The sequence below is a fragment of the Drosophila miranda genome, chromosome XR, assembly GCF_003369915.1.
Source record: "Drosophila miranda strain MSH22 chromosome XR, D.miranda_PacBio2.1, whole genome shotgun sequence".
NCBI classification, from domain to species: Eukaryota; Metazoa; Arthropoda; class Insecta; order Diptera; family Drosophilidae; genus Drosophila; species Drosophila miranda.
This window is the reverse complement of record NC_046674.1, coordinates 45,292,283-45,313,320: the sequence shown is the minus strand read 5'-3', so window position 1 is coordinate 45,313,320 and position 21,038 is coordinate 45,292,283. Positions and strand designations below refer to the sequence as shown.

Below are 21,038 nucleotides of genomic sequence, written 5' to 3'. Positions count from 1 at the left end.
ATAGCGGGGGTTGATTTGCGGTGGTACAGCGATATGCGGGCGGTTGGTTATGCTTCTATTATCCTATTAACTTCCACTCCACAAAAGAAGTCGAGCCGAAAGGGAGTGTGCTGCCAGCAGCTACGTGGAAAGGCTTTCAGAATCTCAGCAGTGCGATTACAAACATAAGTGTTCCGTGGGTCTGATGAGAGCCAAGAGTCTGACCAACAGGAAGTACTGGATATAGGAATAGTTAGAGTTTGCTTAACCAGAGACATAAATTTCGACAGAATATGGGCTGCATTCATCTCGAGCCGTGGGAAAGATATAGGTTTGATGGGTGCAACACGGGTTTTTGCGGCGATCAGTTCTACAACATAGTCATTATTGAGTTTCACGCGACTGTAGATGACAGCGTCGTATGCATGAGATGAAGCATCGGCGAATCCATGCAGCTCCGTTGCTTGAAGTGACGAGGATAGGTAGAGAGGTATGCGACAGCTTTCCAGTAAATGAACTTCAGCTACAAACTGTTGCCACCGTGCGCATAGCTGTGCAGGTAGTGATTCGTTCCATTCGACCGAGCTCAGCCAACTATCTTGAAAGAGAACCTTTAGAAATACAGTTGTGGGGGCAAGCAACCCCAGTGGATCGTAGATCTTGGCAAGCTAAGACAGTAAAATCCGTTTTGTCAGAGCACTTGTGGCGTCAGGAATGGTCAACTTGAAAGAAAGCTAGTCTACAGCCGGGTGCCAGCGTATTCCAAGAACCTTGACATATTGAGTGGGGCTATCTCCCTCTAGGGCTTCAAGCGGATACTCACAAATGTCCTTTGGCAGCGAATTGAGTAGCTACCAACAGTTTGAACTCCATTTTCGAAGTTTTGCTTAAGCTTGGCTCAATAGAAAAATTATTATCGCAACCAGTAGGAATATTATCAACGTACGCGTCTCGTACAAGCAAAGCAGTAGCCTTCTTATACAAATGGGCATGCTCTTGCGCGATCTGTTTGAGAACTCGAACAGCCAAGAACGGTGAAGACGCTAAACCATACGTCACGGTCAGCAGTCGATAATGATCGAGTATAGCAGTCTCCTCCTTTCACCAGATAATCCGATGGTAATGCGTGTGATCTTCTGAAATTAGGATGCCTCTGTCCGTACAAAACACATAGCGATGCTGACGGAAACGTAGACTACTCTTAGTAAATCCCTTTGAACAGGTGGTGCGATGTATAGTCGTGAATTAAATAAAGATCCATTGCAGTCCTCCCCAGGAGGACTATCTGGTTTAAATACTGCGTGGTGGGCTAAGTAATTGTGATTAGCGGGATCGTTTTCTACGGTAGTAGAACGAATCACCTCCATGTGTCCTCGTTGTCTATAATCTTCCATAAAGTCGAAATACTGTTGTTTGAGAGCAGGAAATTTTCGAAATTTCCGCTCGAGTGAAGAAAAGCGGCGTAGTGCTTGTGGCAGTGTGGATCCCATCCGAGGAATAGAATCCTTGAACGGATATTGGTGTGCGTATGAATAAAGTGTTGCTCAGCGGTATAACTAGCATCAATGGTAGCGTTACTTGGATGAACTCGTTCCATGTCCATGAACGATCGAACCAAAGTGTCCAGATCCTCGTGAGCGTGATGTGCTAGTGCGTGGGTGTGAGCATCACTACTGAGATGGCAGCTGACTGTAATGACCCAACCAAAATTAGTATGAAGTGGAATAAGATATTCAAAACCAAACTCTTTGCGTTGTCCAGTGTAAATGTTCCAAAGCTGATCAGCTCCTAACATCACGTCGATTTTGCCTGGTTTACCAAATGTGGGGCACGCTAAGGGTAGATCACGAATCCTTTTCCACATCGGTGTGTTAGATTCGATCCTCTGGGCTGGAATCGAGGAGGTTAAAGTGTTCATAATCAGACCTGCTACCACCACTGAGGCTGAGCTTGTGCGGGAGAGCAGCGTGAATGTGGCGCGACCTCTAGTAACCCCAGCAAGATTTGCGCCTAGACCAACCACTGGTATACGAGCATGCGTGCGCGGCAATCCAATTCGTTGAATAAATGATTCGGCGACCATCGTTATAGTTGAACCAGTATCCAGCAGAATCCTGCAGGTTGTCGCGTTGCCCCAGGAGTCGACTATAGTGGCCAAAATCGTTGGCAATATGGCCTGACTCTTGGCCACGAGTTTCCTCTCCAATGTATGATGGCTGACCACGGCAGGATCAGTATCAGCAGAGAAATTGGACGAGCGGACGGTTGAGTCAGCGGATGTGTTGACAGCAGCGGAAACCGTGACAGAGCGTATATCCCCTTGATGAACAAGAGTGTGGTGCCTCAACTTACACAGACGGCACGTGTTTGTTGAATTACACTCCCTTACTTGATGAGATCGGCTTAGACAATTGAAGCACTAATTACCATCCACTGCGAGCTTGCGGCGATCCACAACATCCAGAGCCTTGAACTGAGTGCACGCATAAAGACTGTGTTGCTCGTGACAATATACACAGTCACGAACAGGCGTATTTGGCACGTCAACATGATGAGATACTGCACGACATTTATTCAGTACCGTGTGTGTATCATGGATTAGGTTTGGATCTAAACAAGACTCAAGGGCATCGCAACGGGCGAAGACAAAGCCCAACAGGTCATTTATGGTCACATTTTCTTTGCACGATTAACTGGAGGTCGCCCAAGCTTCCTTGCATTCAGGGTCTAGCTTTGAAAGCAAGACATGGATCAGCCACACATCTCGTCACTAAACTGACACCAATCCTCGTATCTGCCCGAAAACGTCGGAATGTGTATTTTTTTGAAGTGCAGCTCTGTGGCTAAAGATAGTTCCCGAATCCTCTCCAGAAGTCGAGTTTGTCCCTCAAATAAGCGTTCCACAGTGTTTGATAGCAGTAGATTTAAGTTGTCGTGCTCATTGTCGTGACTGCTCCGGTCACGTATGGCTTCACTGAAAATACTATGCGCACTAAAGAACTTTCTCTCATATTCGGGGATATCAAAATCCGGATCCACATATTCATCTTCATCATTATTTTGGACCAGCTCTTCAGAGAGCTCCATAAAGCGGTTGAAAGTTGCAACCGGTCGGTCAAACTGGTACTCTAATGTTTGCAAGATATGACTGTACAAACTCTTGAGCCTCCGTAGCCACGCGAGCTATCTGGGATTAACAGGCAGCACGTTGCAGGATTAGACAATGCACCTTAATAGCCTTAATGGCGAACAGCGGTCAACGATATCACTCAATATATAAAATAAAATCAGACGCGAATGATCCGGCTCGAAGGACCAAAACTTTGTATGGTTATGAATGAGTGGACTGTATAAATTTTAATAGGTTTTATTTAATATATTTAATGATTATATAATATCGGTGATTAGTTATGTGTGAATAGCGGGGGTTGATTTGCGGCGGTACAGCGATATGCGGGCGGTTGGTTATGATTCTATTATCCTACTAACTTCCACTCCACAAAAGAAGTCGAGCCGAAAGGGAGTGTGCTGCCAGCAGCTACGTGGAAAGGCTTTCAGAATCTCAGCAGTGCGATTACAAACATAAGTGTTCCGTGGGTCTGATGAGAGCCAAGAGTCTGACCAACAGGAAGTACTGGAAATAGGAATAGTTAGAGTTTGCTTAACCAGAGACATAAATTTCGACAGAATATGGGCTGCATTCATCTCGAGCCGTGGGATGGATATAGGTTTGATGGGTGCAACACGGGTTTTTGCGGCGATCAGTTCTACAACATAGTCATTATTGAGTTTCATGCGACTGTAGATGACAGCGTCGAATGCATGAGATGAAGCATCGGCGAATCCATGCAGCTCCATTGCTTGAAGTGACGAGGATAGGTAGAGAGGTATGCGACAGCTTTCTAGTAAATGAACTTCAGCTACAAACTGTTGCCACCGTGCGCATAGCTGCGCAGGTAGTGATTCGTTCCATTCGACCGAGCTCAGCCAACTATCTTGAAAGAGAACCTTTAGAAATACAGTTGTGGGGGCAAGCAACCCCAGTGGATCGTAGATCTTGGCAAGCTAAGACAGTAAAATCCGTTTTGTCAGAGCACTTGTGGCGTCAGGAATGGTCAACTTGAAAGAAAGCTAGTCTACAGCCGGGTGCCAGCGTATTCCAAGAACCTTGACATATTGAGTGGGGCTATCTCCCTCTAGGGCTTCAAGCGGATACTCACAAATGTCCTTTGGCAGCGAATTGAGTAGCTACCAACAGTTTGAACTCCATTTTCGAAGTTTTGATTAAGCTTGGCTCAATAGAAAAATTATTATCGCAACCAGTAGGAATATTATCAACGTACGCGTCTCGTACAAGCAAAGAAGTAGCCTTCTTATACAAATGGGCATGCTCTTGCGCGATCTGTTTGAGAACTCGAACAGCCAAGAACGGTGAAGACGCTAAACCATACGTCACGGTCAGCAGTCGATAATGATCGAGTATAGCAGTCTCCTCCTTTCACCAGATAATCCGTTGGTAATGCGTGTGATCTTCTGAAATTAGGATGCCTCTGAACATTTTCTCAATGTCCGTACAAAACACATAGCGATGCTGACGGAAACGTAGACTACTCTAAGTAAATCCCTTTGAACAGGTGGTGCGATGTATAGTCGTGAATTAAATAAAGATCCATTGCAGTCCTCCCCAGGAGGACTATCTGGTTTAAATACTGCGTGGTGGGCTAAGTAATTGTGATTGGCGGGATCGTTTTCTACGGTAGTAGAAGGAATCACCTCCATGTGTCCTCGTTGTCTATAATCTTCCATAAAGTCGAAATACTGTTGTTTGAGAGCAGGAAATTTTCGAAATTTCCGCTCGAGTGAAGAAAAGCGGCGTAGTGCTTGTGGCAGTGTGGATCCCATCCGAGGAATAGAATCCTTGAACGGTTATTGGTGTGCGTATGAATAAAGTGTTGCTCAGCGGGATAACTAGCATCAATGGTAGCATTACTTGGATGAACTCGTTCCATGTCCATGAACGATCGAACCAAAGTGTCCAGATCCTCGTGAGCGTGATGTGCTAGTGCGTGGGTGTGAGCATCACTACTGAGATGGCAGCTGACTGTAATGACCCAACCAAAATTAGTATGAAGTGGAATAAGATATTCAAAACCAAACTCTTTGCGTTGTCCAGTGTAAATGTTCCAAAGCTGATCACGTCGATTTTGCCTGGTTTACCAAATGTGGGGCACGCTAAGGGTAGATCACGAATCATTTTCCACATCGGTGTGTTAGATTCGATCCTCTGGGCTGGAATCGAGGAGGTTCAAGTGTTCATAATCAGACCTGCTACCACCACTGAGGCTGAGCTTGTGCGGGAGAGCAGCGTGAATGTGGCGCGACCTCTAGTAACCCCAGCCAGATTTGCGCCTAGACCAACCACTGGTATACGAGCATGCGTGCGCGGCAATCCAATTCGTTGAATAAATGATTCGGCGACCATCGTTATAGTTGAACCAGTATCCAGCAGAATCCTGCAGGTTGTCTCGTTGCCCCAGGAGTCGACTATAGTGGCCAAAATCGTTGGCAATATGGCCTGACTCTTGGCCACGAGTTTCCTCTCCAATGTATGATGGCTGACCACGGCAGGATCAGTATCAGCAGAGAAATTGGACGAGCGGACGGTTGAGTCAGCGGATGTGTTGACAGCAGCGGAAACCGTGACAGAGCGTATATCCCCTTGATGAACAAGAGTGTGGTGCCTCAACTTACACAGACGGCACGTGTTTGTTGAATTACACTCCTTTACTTGATGAGATCGGCTTAGACAATTGAGGCACAAATTACCATCCATTGCGAACTTGCGGCGATCCACAACATCCAGAGCCTTGAACTGAGTGCACGCATAAAGACTGTGTTGCTCGTGACAATATACACAGTCACGAACAGGCGTATTTGGCACGTCAACATGATGAGATACTGCACGACATTTATTCAGTACCGTGTGTGTATCATGGATTAGGTTTGGATCTTAACAAGACTCAAGGGCATCGCAACGGGCGAAGACAAAGCCCAACAGGTCATTTATGGTCACATTTTCTTTGCAAGATTAACTGGAGGTCGCCCAAGCTTCCTTGCATTCAGGGTCTAGCTTTGACCCGTCCTGGTAATTGTCATCCGAAATGGGAATATTTTTTACCAGAGAACGCTTCACCATCCAGATAGGATTTCAAATAAAGAAACTTTTGGCACTTGGAAACACTACTCTTCTTGTCGACTGAGCCTAAGAACAAGTCACTAAACTGACACCAATCCTCGTATCTGCCCGAAAACGTCGGAATGTGTATTTTTTTGAAGTGCAGCTCTGTGGCTTAAGATAATTCCCGAATCCTCTCCAGAAGTCGAGTTTGTCCCTCAAATAAGCGTTCCACAGTGTTTGATAGCAGTAGATTTGAGTTGTCGTGCTCATTGTCGTGACTGCTCCGGTCACGTATGGCTTCACTGAAAATACTATGCGCACTAAAGAACTTTCTCTCATATTCGGGGATATCAAAATCCGGATCCACATATTCATCTTCATCATTATTTTGGACCAGCTCTTCAGAGAGCTCCATAAAGCGGTTGAAAGTTGCAACCGGTCGGTCAAACTGGTACTCTAATGTTTGCAAGATATGACTGTACAAAGTCTTGAGCCTCCGTAGCCACGCGAGTTATCTGGGATTAGCAGGCAGCACGTTGCAGGATTAGACAATGCACCTTAATAGCCTTAATGGCGAACAGCGGTCAACGATATCACTCAATATATAAAATAAAATCAGACGCGAATGATCCGGCTCGAAGGACCAAAACTTTGTATGGTTATGAATGAGTGGACTGTATAAATTTTAATAGGTTTTATTTAATATATTTAATGATTATATAATATCGGTGATTAGTTATGTGTGAATAGCGGGGGTTGATTTGCGGCGGTACAGCGATATGCGGGCGGTTGGTTATGATTCTATTATCCTACTAACTTCCACTCCACAAAAGAAGTCGAGCCAAAAGGGAGTGTGCTGCCAGCAGCTACGTGGAAAGGCTTTCAGAATCTCAGCAGTGCGATTACAAACATAAGTGTTCCGTGGGTCTGATGAGAGCCAAGAGTCTGACCAACAGGAAGTACTGGAAATAGGAATAGTTAGAGTTTGCTTAACCAGAGACATAAATTTCGACAGAATATGGGCTGCATTCATCTCGAGCCGTGGGATGGATATAGGTTTGATGGGTGCAACACGGGTTTTTGCGGCGATCAGTTCTACAACATAGTCATTATTGAGTTTCACGCGACTGTAGATGACAGCGTCGTATGCATGAGATGAAGCATCGGCGAATCCATGCAGCTCCGTTGCTTGAAGTGGCAAGGATAGGTAGAGAGGTATGCGACAGCTTTCCAGTAAATGAACTTCAGCTACAAACTGTTGCCACCGTGCGCATAGCTGCGCAGGTAGTGATTCGTTCCATTCGACCGAGCTCAGCCAACTATCTTGAAAGAGAACCTTTAGAAATACAGTTGTGGGGGCAAGCAACCCCAGTGGATCGTAGATCTTGGCAAGCTAAGACAGTAAAATCCGTTTTGTCAGAGCACTTTTGGCGTCAGGAATGGTCAACTTGAAAGAAAGCTAGTCTACAGCCGGGTGCCAGCGTATTCCAAGAACCTTGACATATTGAGTGGGGCTATCTCCCTCTAGGGCTACAAGCGGATACTCACAAATGTCCTTTTGCACCGAATTGAGTAGCTACCAACAGTTTGAACTCCATTTTCGAAGTTTAGCTTAAGCTTGGCTCAATAGAAAAATTATTATCGCAACCAGTAGGAATATTATCAACGTACGCGTCTCGTACAAGCAAAGCAGCAGCCTTCGGATACAAATGGGCATGCTCTTGCGCGATCTGCTTGAGAACTCGAACAGCCAAGAACGGTGAAGACGCTAATATCGAGTATAGCAGTCTCCTCCTTTCACCAGATAATCCGTTGGTGATGCGTGTGATCTTCTGAAATTAGGATGCCTCTGAACATTTTCTCAATGTCCGTACAAAACACATAGCGATGCTGACGGAAACGTAGACATACTCCAAGTAAATCCCTTTGAACAGGTGGTCCGATGTATAGTCGTGAATTAAATAATGATCCATTGCAGTCCTCCCCAGGAGGACTATCTGGTTTAAATACTGCGTGGTGGGCTAAGTAATTGTGATTAGCGGGATCGTTTTCTACGGTTGTAGAAGGAATCACCTCCATGTGTCCTCGTTGTCTATAATCTTCCATAAAGTCGAAATACTGTTGTTTGAGAGCAGGATATTTTCGAAATTTCCGCTCGAGTGAAGAAAAGCGGCGTAGTGCTTGTGGCAGTGTGGATCCCATCCGAGGAACAGAATCCTTGAACGGATATTGGTGTGCGTATGAATAAAGTGTTGCTCAGCGGGATAACTAGCATCAATGGTAGCCTTACTTGGATGAACTCGTTCCATGTCCATGAACGATCGAACCAAAGTGTCCAGATCCTCGTGAGCGTGATGTGCTAGTGCGTGGGTGTGAGCATCACTACTGAGATGGCAGCTGACTATAATGACCCAACCAAAATTAGTATGAAATGGAATAAGATATTCAAAACCAAACTCTTTGCGTTGTCCAGTGTAAATGTTCCAAAGCTGATCAGCTCCTAACATCACGTCGATTTTGCCTGGTTTACCAAATGTGGGGCACGCTAAGGGTAGATCACGAATCCTTTTCCACATCGGTGTGTTAGATTCGATCCTCTGGGCTGGAATCGAGGAGGTTAAAGTATTCATAATCAGACCTACTACCACCACTGAGGCTGAGCTTGTGCGGGAGAGCGGCGTGAGTGTGGCGCGACCTCTAGTAACCCCAGCCAGATTTGCGCCTAGAACAACCACTGGTATACGAGCATGCGTGCGCGGCAAACCAATTCGTTAAAGAAATGATTCGGCGACCATCGTTATAGTTGAACCAGCAGTATCCTGCAGGTTGTCTCGTTGCCCCAGGAATCGACTATAGTGGCCAAAATCGTTGGCAATATGGCCTGACTCTTGGCCACGAGTTTCCTCTCCAATGTATGATGGCTGACCACGGCAGGATCAGTATCAGCAGAGAAATTGGACGAGCGGACGGTTGAGTCAGCGGATGTGTTGACAGCAGCGGAAACCGTGACAGAGCGTATATCCCCTTGATGAACAAGAGTGTGGTGCCTCAACTTACACAGACGGCACGTGTTTGTTGAATTACACTCCTTTACTTGATGAGATCGGCTTAGACAATTGAGGCACAAATTACCATCCATTGCGAACTTGCGGCGATCCACAACATCCAGAGCCTTGAACTGAGTGCACGCATAAAGACTGTGTTGCTCGTGACAATATACACAGTCACGAACAGGCGTATTTGGCACGTCAACATGATGAGATACTGCACGACATTTATTCAGTACCGTGTGTGTATCATGGATTAGGTTTGGATCTTAACAAGACTCAAGGGCATCGCAACGGGCGAAGACAAAGCCCAACAGGTCATTTATGGTCACATTTTCTTTGCACGATTAACTGGAGGTCGCCCAAGCTTCCTTGCATTCAGGGTCTAGCTTTGACCCGTCCTGGTAATTGTCATCCGAAATGGGAATATTTTTTACCAGAGAACGCTTCACCATCCAGATAGGATTTCAAATAAAGAAACTTTTGGCACTTGGAAACACTACTCTTCTTGTCGACTGAGCCTAAGAACAAGTCACTAAACTGACACCAATCCTCGTATCTGCCCGAAAACGTCGGAATGTGTATTTTTTTGAAGTGCAGCTCTGTGGCTTAAGATAATTCCCGAATCCTCTCCAGAAGTCGAGTTTGTCCCTCAAATAAGCGTTCCACAGTGTTTGATAGCAGTAGATTTGAGTTGTCGTGCTCATTGTCGTGACTGCTCCGGTCACGTATGGCTTCACTGAAAATACTATGCGCACTAAAGAACTTTCTCTCATATTCGGGGATATCAAAATCCGGATCCACATATTCATCTTCATCATTATTTTGGACCAGCTCTTCAGAGAGCTCCATAAAGCGGTTGAAAGTTGCAACCGGTCGGTCAAACTGGTACTCTAATGTTTGCAAGATATGACTGTACAAAGTCTTGAGCCTCCGTAGCCACGCGAGTTATCTGGGATTAGCAGGCAGCACGTTGCAGGATTAGACAATGCACCTTAATAGCCTTAATGGCGAACAGCGGTCAACGATATCACTCAATATATAAAATAAAATCAGACGCGAATGATCCGGCTCGAAGGACCAAAACTTTGTATGGTTATGAATGAGTGGACTGTATAAATTTTAATAGGTTTTATTTAATATATTTAATGATTATATAATATCGGTGATTAGTTATGTGTGAATAGCGGGGGTTGATTTGCGGCGGTACAGCGATATGCGGGCGGTTGGTTATGATTCTATTATCCTACTAACTTCCACTCCACAAAAGAAGTCGAGCCGAAAGGGAGTGTGCTGCCAGCAGCTACGTGGAAAGGCTTTCAGAATCTCAGCAGTGCGATTACAAACATAAGTGTTCCGTGGGTCTGATGAGAGCCAAGAGTCTGACCAACAGGAAGTACTGGAAATAGGAATAGTTAGAGTTTGCTTAACCAGAGACATAAATTTCGACAGAATATGGGCTGCATTCATCTCGAGCCGTGGGATGGATATAGGTTTGATGGGTGCAACACGGGTTTTTGCGGCGATCAGTTCTACAACATAGTCATTATTGAGTTTCACGCGACTGTAGATGACAGCGTCGTATGCATGAAATGAAGCATCGGCGAATCCATGCAGCTCCGTTGCTTGAAGTGGCAAGGATAGGTAGAGAGGTATGCGACAGCTTTCCAGTAAATGAACTTCAGCTACAAACTGTTGCCACCGTGCGCATAGCTGCGCAGGTAGTGATTCGTTCCATTCGACCGAGCTCAGCCAACTATCTTGAAAGAGAACCTTTAGAAATACAGTTGTGGGGGCAAGCAACCCCAGTGGATCGTAGATCTTGGCAAGCTAAGACAGTAAAGTCCGTTTTGTCAGAGCACTTGTGGCGTCAGGAATGGTCAACTTGAAAGAAAGCTAGTCTACAGCCGGGTGCCAGCGTATTCCAAGAACCTTGACATATTGAGTGGGGCTATCTCCCTCTAGGGCTTCAAGCGGATACTCACAAATGTCCTTTTGCACCGAATTGAGTAGCTACCAACAGTTTGAACTCCATTTTCGAAGTTTAGCTTAAGCTTGGCTCAATAGAAAAATTATTATCGCAACCAGTAGGAATATTATCAACGTACGCGTCTCGTACAAGCAAAGCAGCAGCCTTCGGATACAAATGGGCATGCTCTTGCGCGATCTGCTTGAGAACTCGAACAGCCAAGAACGGTGAGACGCTAAACCATACGTCACGGTCAGCGGTCGATAATGATCGAGTATAGCAGACTCCTCCTTTCACCAGATAATCCGTTGGTAATGCGTGTGATCTTCTGAAATTAGGATGCCTCTGAACATTTTCTCAATGTCCGTACAAAACACATAGCGATGCTGACGGAAACGTAGACTACTCTAAGTAAATTCCTTTGAACAGGTGGTGCGATGTATAGTCGTGAATTAAATAAAGATCCATTGCAGTCCTCCCCAGGAGGACTATCTGGTTTAAATACTGCGTGGTGGGCTATGTGTCTACGGTAGTAGAAGGAATCACCTCCATGTGTCCTCGTTGTCTATTATCTTCCATAAAGTCGAAATACTGTTGTTTGAGAGCAGGAAATTTTCGAAATTTCCGCTCGAGTGAAGAAAAGCGGCGTAGTGCTTGTGGCAGTGTGGATCCCATCCGAGGAATAGAATCCTTGAACGGATATTGGTGTGCGTATGAATAAAGTGTTGCTCAGCGGTATAACTAGCATCAATGGTAGCGTTACTTGGATGAACTCGTTCCATGTCCATGAACGATCGAACCAAAGTGTCCAGATCCTCGTGAGCGTGATGTGCTAGTGCGTGGGTGTGAGCATCACTACTGAGATGGCAGCTGACTGTAATGACCCAACCAAAATTAGTATGAAGTGGAATAAGATATTCAAAACCAAACTCTTTGCGTTGTCCAGTGTAAATGTTCCAAAGCTGATCAGCTCCTAACATCACGTCGATTTTGCCTGGTTTACCAAATGTGGGGCACGCTAAGGGTAGATCACGAATCCTTTTCCACATCGGTGTGTTAGATTCGATCCTCTGGGCTGGAATCGAGGAGGTTAAAGTGTTCATAATCAGACCTGCTACCACCACTGAGGCTGAGCTTGTGCGGGAGAGCAGCGTGAGTGTGGCGCGACCTCTAGTAACCCCAGCCAGATTTGCGCCTAGACCAACCACTGGTATACGAGCATGCGTGCGCGGCAATCCAATTCGTTAAATAAATGATTCGGCGACCATCGTTATAGTTGAACCAGTATCCAGCAGTATCCTGCAGGTTGTCTCTTTGCCCCAGGAGTCGACTATAGTGGCCAAAATCGTTGGCAATATGGCCTGACTCTTGGCCACGAGTTTCCTCTCCAATGTATGATGGCTGACCACGGCAGGATCAGTATCAGCAGAGAAATTGGACGAGCGGACGGTTGAGTCAGCGGATGTGTTGACAGCAGCGGAAACCGTGACAGAGCGTATATCCCTTGATGAACAAGAGTGTGGTGCCTCAACTTACACAGACGGCACGTGTTTGTTGAATTACACTCCTTTACTTGATGAGATCGGCTTAGACAATTGAAGCACAAATTACCATCCATTGCGAACTTGCGGCGATCCACAACATCCAGAGCCTTGAACTGAGTGCACGCATAAAGACTGTGTTGCTCGTGACAATATACACAGTCACGAACAGGCGTATTTGGCACGTCAACATGATGAAATACTGCACGACATTTATTCAGTACCGTGTGTGTATCATGGATTAGGTTTGGATCTTAACAAGACTCAAGGGCATCGCAACGGGCGAAGACAAAGCCCAACAGGTCATTTATGGTCACATTTTCTTTGCACGATTAACTGGAGGTCGCCCAAGCTTCCTTGCATTCAGGGTCTAGCTTTGAAAGCAAGACATGGATCAGCCACACATCGCGGCTGTCGCAGCTCAGCGCATGTGGGCCACGTATACTTTCGTCTGCGGTGTCGACTATTTTGCGCAACTCAACGATGTTTGAACCCTTTGCGGTTGGCAACGAAAGAAAGTTTTGAATGTACGAGCGAGCAATCAGTGATTTTTTGTTATAACGATTTTCGAGCCTCTCCCTTCCGTCCTGGTAATTGGCATCCGAAATGGGAATATTTTTTACCAGAGAACGCTTCACCATCCAGATAGGATTTCAAATAAAGAAACTTTTGGCACTTGGAAAGACTACTCTTCTTGTCGACTGAGCCTAAGAACTAGTCACTAAACTGACACCAATCCTCGTATCTGCCCGAAAACGTCGGAATGTGTATTTTTTTGAGGTGCAGCTCTGTAGTTTAAGATAATTCCCGAATCCTCTCCAGAAGTCGAGTTTGTCCCTCAAATAAGCGTTCCACAGTGTTTGAAAGCAGTAGATTTGAGTTGTCGTGCTCATTGTCGTGACTGCTCCGGTCACGTATGGCTTCACTGAAAATACTATGCGCACTGATGAACTTTCTCTCATATTCGGGGATATCAAAATCCGGATCCACATATTCATCTTCATCATTATTTTGGACCAGCTCTTCAGAGAGCTCCATAAAGCGGTTGAAAGTTGCAACCGGTCGGTCAAACTGGTACTCTAATGTTTGCAAGATATGACCGTGCAAACTCTTGAGCCTCTGTAGCTACGCGAGTTATCTGGGATTAGCAGGCAGCACGTTGCTGGATTAGACGATGCACCTTAATAGCCTTAATGGCGAACAGCGGTCAACGATATCACTCAATATATAAAATAAAATCAGACGCGAATGATCCGGCTCGAAGGACCAAAACTTTGTATGGTTATGAATGAGTGGACTGTAATTTAATAGGTTAATTAAATTTTAATAGGTTTTATTTAATATATTTGATGATTATATAATATCGGTGATTAGTTATGTGTGAATAGCGGGGGTTGATTTGCGGCGGTACAGCGATATGCGGGCGGTTGGTTATGATTCTATTATCCTACTAACTTCCACTCCACAAAAGAAGTCGAGCCGAAAGGGAGTGTGCTGCCAGCAGCTACGTGGAAAGGCTTTCAGAATCTCAGCAGTGCGATTACAAACATAAGTGTTCCGTGGGTCTGATGAGAGCCAAGAGTCTGACCAACAGGAAGTACTGGAAATAGGAATAGTTAGAGTTTGCTTAACCAGAGACATAAATTTCGACAGAATATGGGCTGCATTCATCTCGAGCCGTGGGATGGATATAGGTTTGATGGGTGCAACACGGGTTTTTGCGGCGATCAGTTCTACAACATAGTCATTATTGAGTTTCACGCGACTGTAGATGACAGCGTCGTATGCATGAGATGAAGCATCGGCGAATCCATGCAGCTCCGTTGCTTGAAGTGGCAAGGATAGGTAGAGAGGTATGCGACAGCTTTCCAGTAAATGAACTTCAGCTACAAACTGTTGCCACTGTTGCGCATAGCTGCGCAGGTAGTGATTCGTTCCATTCGACCGAGCTCAGCCAACTATCTTGAAAGAGAACCTTTAGAAATACAGTTGTGGGGGCAAGCAACCCAGTGGATCGTAGATCTTGGCAAGCTAAGACAGTAAAATCCGTTTTGTCAGAGCACTTGTGGCGTCAGGAATGGTCAACTTGAAAGAAAGCTAGTCTACAGCCGGGTGCCAGCGTATTCCAAGAACCTTGACATATTGAGTGGGGCTATCTCCCTCTAGGGCTTCAAGCGGATACTCACAAATGTCCTTTTGCAGCGAATTGAGTAGCTACCAACAGTTTGAACTCCATTTTCGAAGTTTTGCTTAAGCTTGGCTCAATAGAAAAATTATTATCGCAACCAGTAGGAATATTATCAACGTACGCGTCTCGTACAAGCAAAGCAGCAGCCTTCGGATACAAATGGGCATGCTCTTGCGCGATCTGCTTGAGAACTCGAACAGCCAAGAACGGTGAAGACGCTAAACCATACGTCACGGTCAGCGGTCGATAATGATCGAGTATAGCAGTCTCCGCCTTTCACCAGATAATCCGTTGGTAATGCGTGTGATCTTCTGAAATTAGGATGCCTCTGAACATTTTCTCAATGTCCGTACAAAACACATAGCGATGCTGACGGAAACGTAGACTACTCTTAGTAAATCCCTTTGAACAGGTGGTGCGATGTATAGTCGTGAATTAAATAAAGATCCATTGCAGTCCTCCCCAGGAGGACTATCTGGTTTAAATACTGCGTGGTGGGCTAAGTAATTGTGATTAGCGGGGTCGTTTTCTACGGTAGTAGAAGGAATCACCTCCATGTGTCCTCGTTGTCTATAATCTTCCATAAAGTCGAAATACTGTTGTTTGAGAGCAGGAAATTTTCGAAATTTCCGCTCGAGTGAAGAAAAGCGGCGTAGTGCTTGTGGCAGTGTGGATCCCATCCGAGGAACAGAATCCTTGAACGGATATTGGTGTGCGTATGAATAAAGTGTTGCTCAGCGGTATAACTAGCATCAATGGTAGCGTTACTTGGATGAACTCGTTCCATGTCCATGAACGATCGAACCAAAGTGTCCAGATCCTCGTGAGCGTGATGTGCTAGTGCGTGGGTGTGAGCATCACTACTGAGATGGCAGCTGACTGTAATGACCCAACCAAAATTAGTATGAAGTGGAATAAGATATTCAAAACCAAACTCTTTGCGTTGTCCAGTGTAAATGTTCCAAAGCTGATCAGCTCCTAACATCACGTCGATTTTGCCTGGTTTACCAAATGTGGGGCACGCTAAGGGTAGAATCCTTTTCCACATCGGTGTGTTAGATTCGATCCTCTGGGCTGGAATCGAGGAGGTTAAAGTGTTCATAATCAGACCTGCTACCACCACTGAGGCTGAGCTTGTGCGGGAGAGCAGCGTGAGTGTGGCGCGACCTCTAGTAACCCCAGCCAGATTTGCGCCTAGACCAACCACTGGTATACGAGCATGCGTGCGCGGCAATCCAATTCGTTAAATAAATGATTCGGCGACCATCGTTATAGTTGAACCAGTATCCAGCAGTATCCTGCAGGTTGTCTCTTTGCCCCAGGAGTCGACTATAGTGGCCAAAATCGTTGGCAATATGGCCTGACTCTTGGCCACGAGTTTCCTCTCCAATGTATGATGGCTGACCACGGCAGGATCAGTATCAGCAGAGAAATTGGACGAGCGGACGGTTGAGTCAGCGGATGTGTTGACAGCAGCGGAAACCGTGACAGAGCGTATATCCCCTTGATGAACAAGAGTGTGGTGCCTCAACTTACACAGACGGCACGTGTTTGTTGAATTACACTCCTTTACTTGATGAGATCGGCTTAGACAATTGAAGCACAAATTACCATCCATTGCGAACTTGCGGCGATCCACAACATCCAGAGCCTTGAACTGAGTGCACGCATAAAGACTGTGTTGCTCGTGACAATATACACAGTCACGAACAGGCGTATTTGGCACGTCAACATGATGAGATACTGCACGACATTTATTCAGTACCGTGTGTGTATCATGGATTAGGTTTGGATCTTAACAAGACTCAAGGGCATCGCAACGGGCGAAGACAAAGCCCAACAGGTCATTTATGGTCACATTTTCTTTGCACGATTAACTGGAGGTCGCCCAAGCTTCCTTGCATTCAGGGTCTAGCTTTGAAAGCAAGACATGGATCAGCCACACATCGCGGCTGTCGCAGCTCAGCGCATGTGGGCCACGTATACTTTCGTCTGCGGTGTCGACTATTTTGCGCAACTCAACGATGTTTGAACCCTTTGCGGTTGGCAACGAAAGAAAGTTTTGAATGTACGAGCGAGCAATCAGTGATTTTTTGTTATAACGATTTTCGAGCCTCTCCCTTCCGTCCTGGTAATTGGCATCCGAAATGGGAATATTTTTTACCAGAGAACGCTTCACCATCCAGATAGGATTTCAAATAAAGAAACTTTTGGCACTTGGAAAGACTACTCTTCTTGTCGACTGAGCCTAAGAACTAGTCACTAAACTGACACCAATCCTCGTATCTGCCCGAAAACGTCGGAATGTGTATTTTTTTGAGGTGCAGCTCTGTAGTTTAAGATAATTCCCGAATCCTCTCCAGAAGTCGAGTTTGTCCCTCAAATAAGCGTTCCACAGTGTTTGAAAGCAGTAGATTTGAGTTGTCGTGCTCATTGTCGTGACTGCTCCGGTCACGTATGGCTTCACTGAAAATACTATGCGCACTGATGAACTTTCTCTCATATTCGGGGATATCAAAATCCGGATCCACATATTCATCTTCATCATTATTTTGGACCAGCTCTTCAGAGAGCTCCATAAAGCGGTTGAAAGTTGCAACCGGTCGGTCAAACTGGTACTCTAATGTTTGCAAGATATGACCGTGCAAACTCTTGAGCCTCTGTAGCTACGCGAGTTATCTGGGATTAGCAGGCAGCACGTTGCTGGATTAGACGATGCACCTTAATAGCCTTAATGGCGAACAGCGGTCAACGATATCACTCAATATATAAAATAAAATCAGACGCGAATGATCCGGCTCGAAGGACCAAAACTTTGTATGGTTATGAATGAGTGGACTGTAATTTAATAGGTTAATTAAATTTTAATAGGTTTTATTTAATATATTTGATGATTATATAATATCGGTGATTAGTTATGTGTGAATAGCGGGGGTTGATTTGCGGCGGTACAGCGATATGCGGGCGGTTGGTTATGATTCTATTATCCTACTAACTTCCACTCCACAAAAGAAGTCGAGCCGAAAGGGAGTGTGCTGCCAGCAGCTACGTGGAAAGGCTTTCAGAATCTCAGCAGTGCGATTACAAACATAAGTGTTCCGTGGGTCTGATGAGAGCCAAGAGTCTGACCAACAGGAAGTACTGGAAATAGGAATAGTTAGAGTTTGCTTAACCAGAGACATAAATTTCGACAGAATATGGGCTGCATTCATCTCGAGCCGTGGGATGGATATAGGTTTGATGGGTGCAACACGGGTTTTTGCGGCGATCAGTTCTACAACATAGTCATTATTGAGTTTCACGCGACTGTAGATGACAGCGTCGTATGCATGAGATGAAGCATCGGCGAATCCATGCAGCTCCGTTGCTTGAAGTGGCAAGGATAGGTAGAGAGGTATGCGACAGCTTTCCAGTAAATGAACTTCAGCTACAAACTGTTGCCACTGTTGCGCATAGCTGCGCAGGTAGTGATTCGTTCCATTCGACCGAGCTCAGCCAACTATCTTGAAAGAGAACCTTTAGAAATACAGTTGTGGGGGCAAGCAACCCCAGTGGATCGTAGATCTTGGCAAGCTAAGACAGTAAAATCCGTTTTGTCAGAGCACTTGTGGCGTCAGGAATGGTCAACTTGAAAGAAAGCTAGTCTACAGCCGGGTGCCAGCGTATTCCAAGAACCTTGACATATTGAGTGGGGCTATCTCCCTCTAGGGCTTCAAGCGGATACTCACATATGTCCTTTGGCAGCGAATTGAGTAGCTACCAACAGTTTGAACTCCATTTTCGAAGTTTAGCTTAAGCTTGGCTCAATAGAAAAATTATTATCGCAACCAGTAGGAATATTATCAACGTACGCGTCTCGTACAAGCAAAGCAGCAGCCTTCGGATACAAATGGGCATGCTCTTGCGCGATCTGCTTGAGAACTCGAACAGCCAAGAACGGTGAAGACGCTAAACCATACGTCACGGTCAGCGGTCGATAATGATCGAGTATAGCAGTCTCCGCCTTTCACCAGATAATCCGTTGGTAATGCGTGTGATCTTCTGAAATTAGGATGCCTCTGAACATTTTCTCAATGTCCGTACAAAACACATAGCGATGCTGATGGAAACGTAGACTACTCTTAGTAAATCCCTTTGAACAGGTGGTGCGATGTATAGTCGTGAATTAAATAAAGATCCATTGCAGTCCTCCCCAGGAGGACTATCTGGTTTAAATACTGCGTGGTGGGCTAAGTAATTGTGATTAGCGGGGTCGTTTTCTACGGTAGTAGAAGGAATCACCTCCATGTGTCCTCGTTGTCTATAATCTTCCATAAAGTCGAAATACTGTTGTTTGAGAGCAGGAAATTTTCGAAATTTCCGCTCGAGTGAAGAAAAGCGGCGTAGTGCTTGTGGCAGTGTGGATCCCATCCGAGGAATAGAATCCTTGAACGGATATTGGTGTGCGTATGAATAAAGTGTTGCTCAGCGGGATAACTAGCATCAATGGTAGCGTTACTTGGATGAACTCGTTCCATGTCCATGAACGATCGAACCAAAGTGTCCAGATCCTCGTGAGCGTGATGTGCTAGTGCGTGGGTGTGAGCATCACTACTGAGATGGCAGCTGACTGTAATGACCCAACCAAAATTAGTATGAAGTGGAATAAGATATTCAAAACCAAACTCTTTGCGTTGTCCAGTGTAAATGTTCCAAAGCTGATCAGCTCCTAACATCACGTCGATTTTGCCTGGTTTACCAAATGTGGGGCACGCTAAGGGTAGATCACGAATCCTTTTCCACATCGGTGTGCTAGATTCGATCCTCTGGGCTGGAATCGAGGAGGTTAAAGTGTTCATAATCAGACCTACTACCACCACTGAGGCTGAGCTTGTGCGGGAGAGCAGCGTGAGTGTGGCGCGACCTCTAGTAACCCCAGCCAGATTTGCGCCTAGAACAACCACTGGTATACGAGCATGCGTGCGCGGCAAACCAATTCGTTAAAGAAATGATTCGGCGACCATCGTTATAGTTGAACCAGTATCCAGCAGTATCCTGCAGGTTGTCTCTTTGCCCCAGGAGTCGACTATAGTGGCCAAAATCGTTGGCAATATGGCCTGACTCTTGGCCACGAGTTTCCTCTCCAATGTATGATGGCTGACCACGGCAGGATCAGTATCAGCAGAGAAATTGGACGAGCGGACGGTTGAGTCAGCGGATGTGTTGACAGCAGTGGAAACCGTGACAGAGCGTATATCCCCTTGATGAACAAGAGTGTGGTGCCTCAACTTACACAGACGGCACGTGTTTGTTGAATTACACTCCTTTACTTGATGAGATCGGCTTAGACAATTGAAGCACAAATTACCATCCACTGCGAACTTGCGGCGATCCACAACATCCAGAGCCTTGAACTGAGTGCACGCATAAAGACTGTGTTGCTCGTGACAATATACACAGTCACGAACAGGCGTATTTGGCACGTCAACATGATGAGATACTGCACGACATTTATTCAGTACCGTGTGTGTATCATGGATTAGGTTTGGATCTTAACAAGACTCAAGGGCATCGCAACGGGCGAAGACAAAGCCCAACAGGTTATTTATGGTCACATTTTCTTTGCATGATTAACTGCAGGTCGCCCAAGCTTCCTTGCATTCAGGGTCTAGCTTTGAAAGCAAGACATGGATCAGCCACACATCGCGGCTGTCGCAGCTCAGCGCATGTGGGCCACGTATACTTTCGTCTGCGGTGTCGACTATTTTGCGCAACTCAACGATGTTTAAACCCTTTGCGGTTGGCAACGAAAGAAAGTTTTGAATGTACGAGCGAGCAATCAGTGATTTTTTGTTATAACGATTTTCGAGCCTCTCCCTTCCGTCCTGGTAATTGGCATCCGAAATGGGAATATTTTTTACCAGAGAACGCTTCACCATCCAGATAGGACTTCAAATAAAGAAACTTTTGGCACTTGGAAAGACTTGGAAAGAACAAGTCACTAAACTGACACCAATCCTCGTATCTGCCCGAAAACGTCGGAATGTGTATTTTTTTGAGGTGCAGCTCTGTAGTTTAAGATAATTCCCGAATCCTCTCCAGAAGTCGAGTTTGTCCCTCAAATAAGCGTTCCACAGTGTTTGAAAGCAGTAGATTT

At 45.6% G+C, this 21,038-nt stretch overlaps 1 protein-coding gene across 5 annotated transcripts in view; it reads left to right on the top strand.

The window, feature by feature from the left end:
• Positions 1 to 21,038, top strand: part of LOC117186459 — a 344,253-nt gene that overhangs the window by 238,848 nt on the left and 84,367 nt on the right. The gene's annotated exons all lie outside the window — the stretch shown is intronic.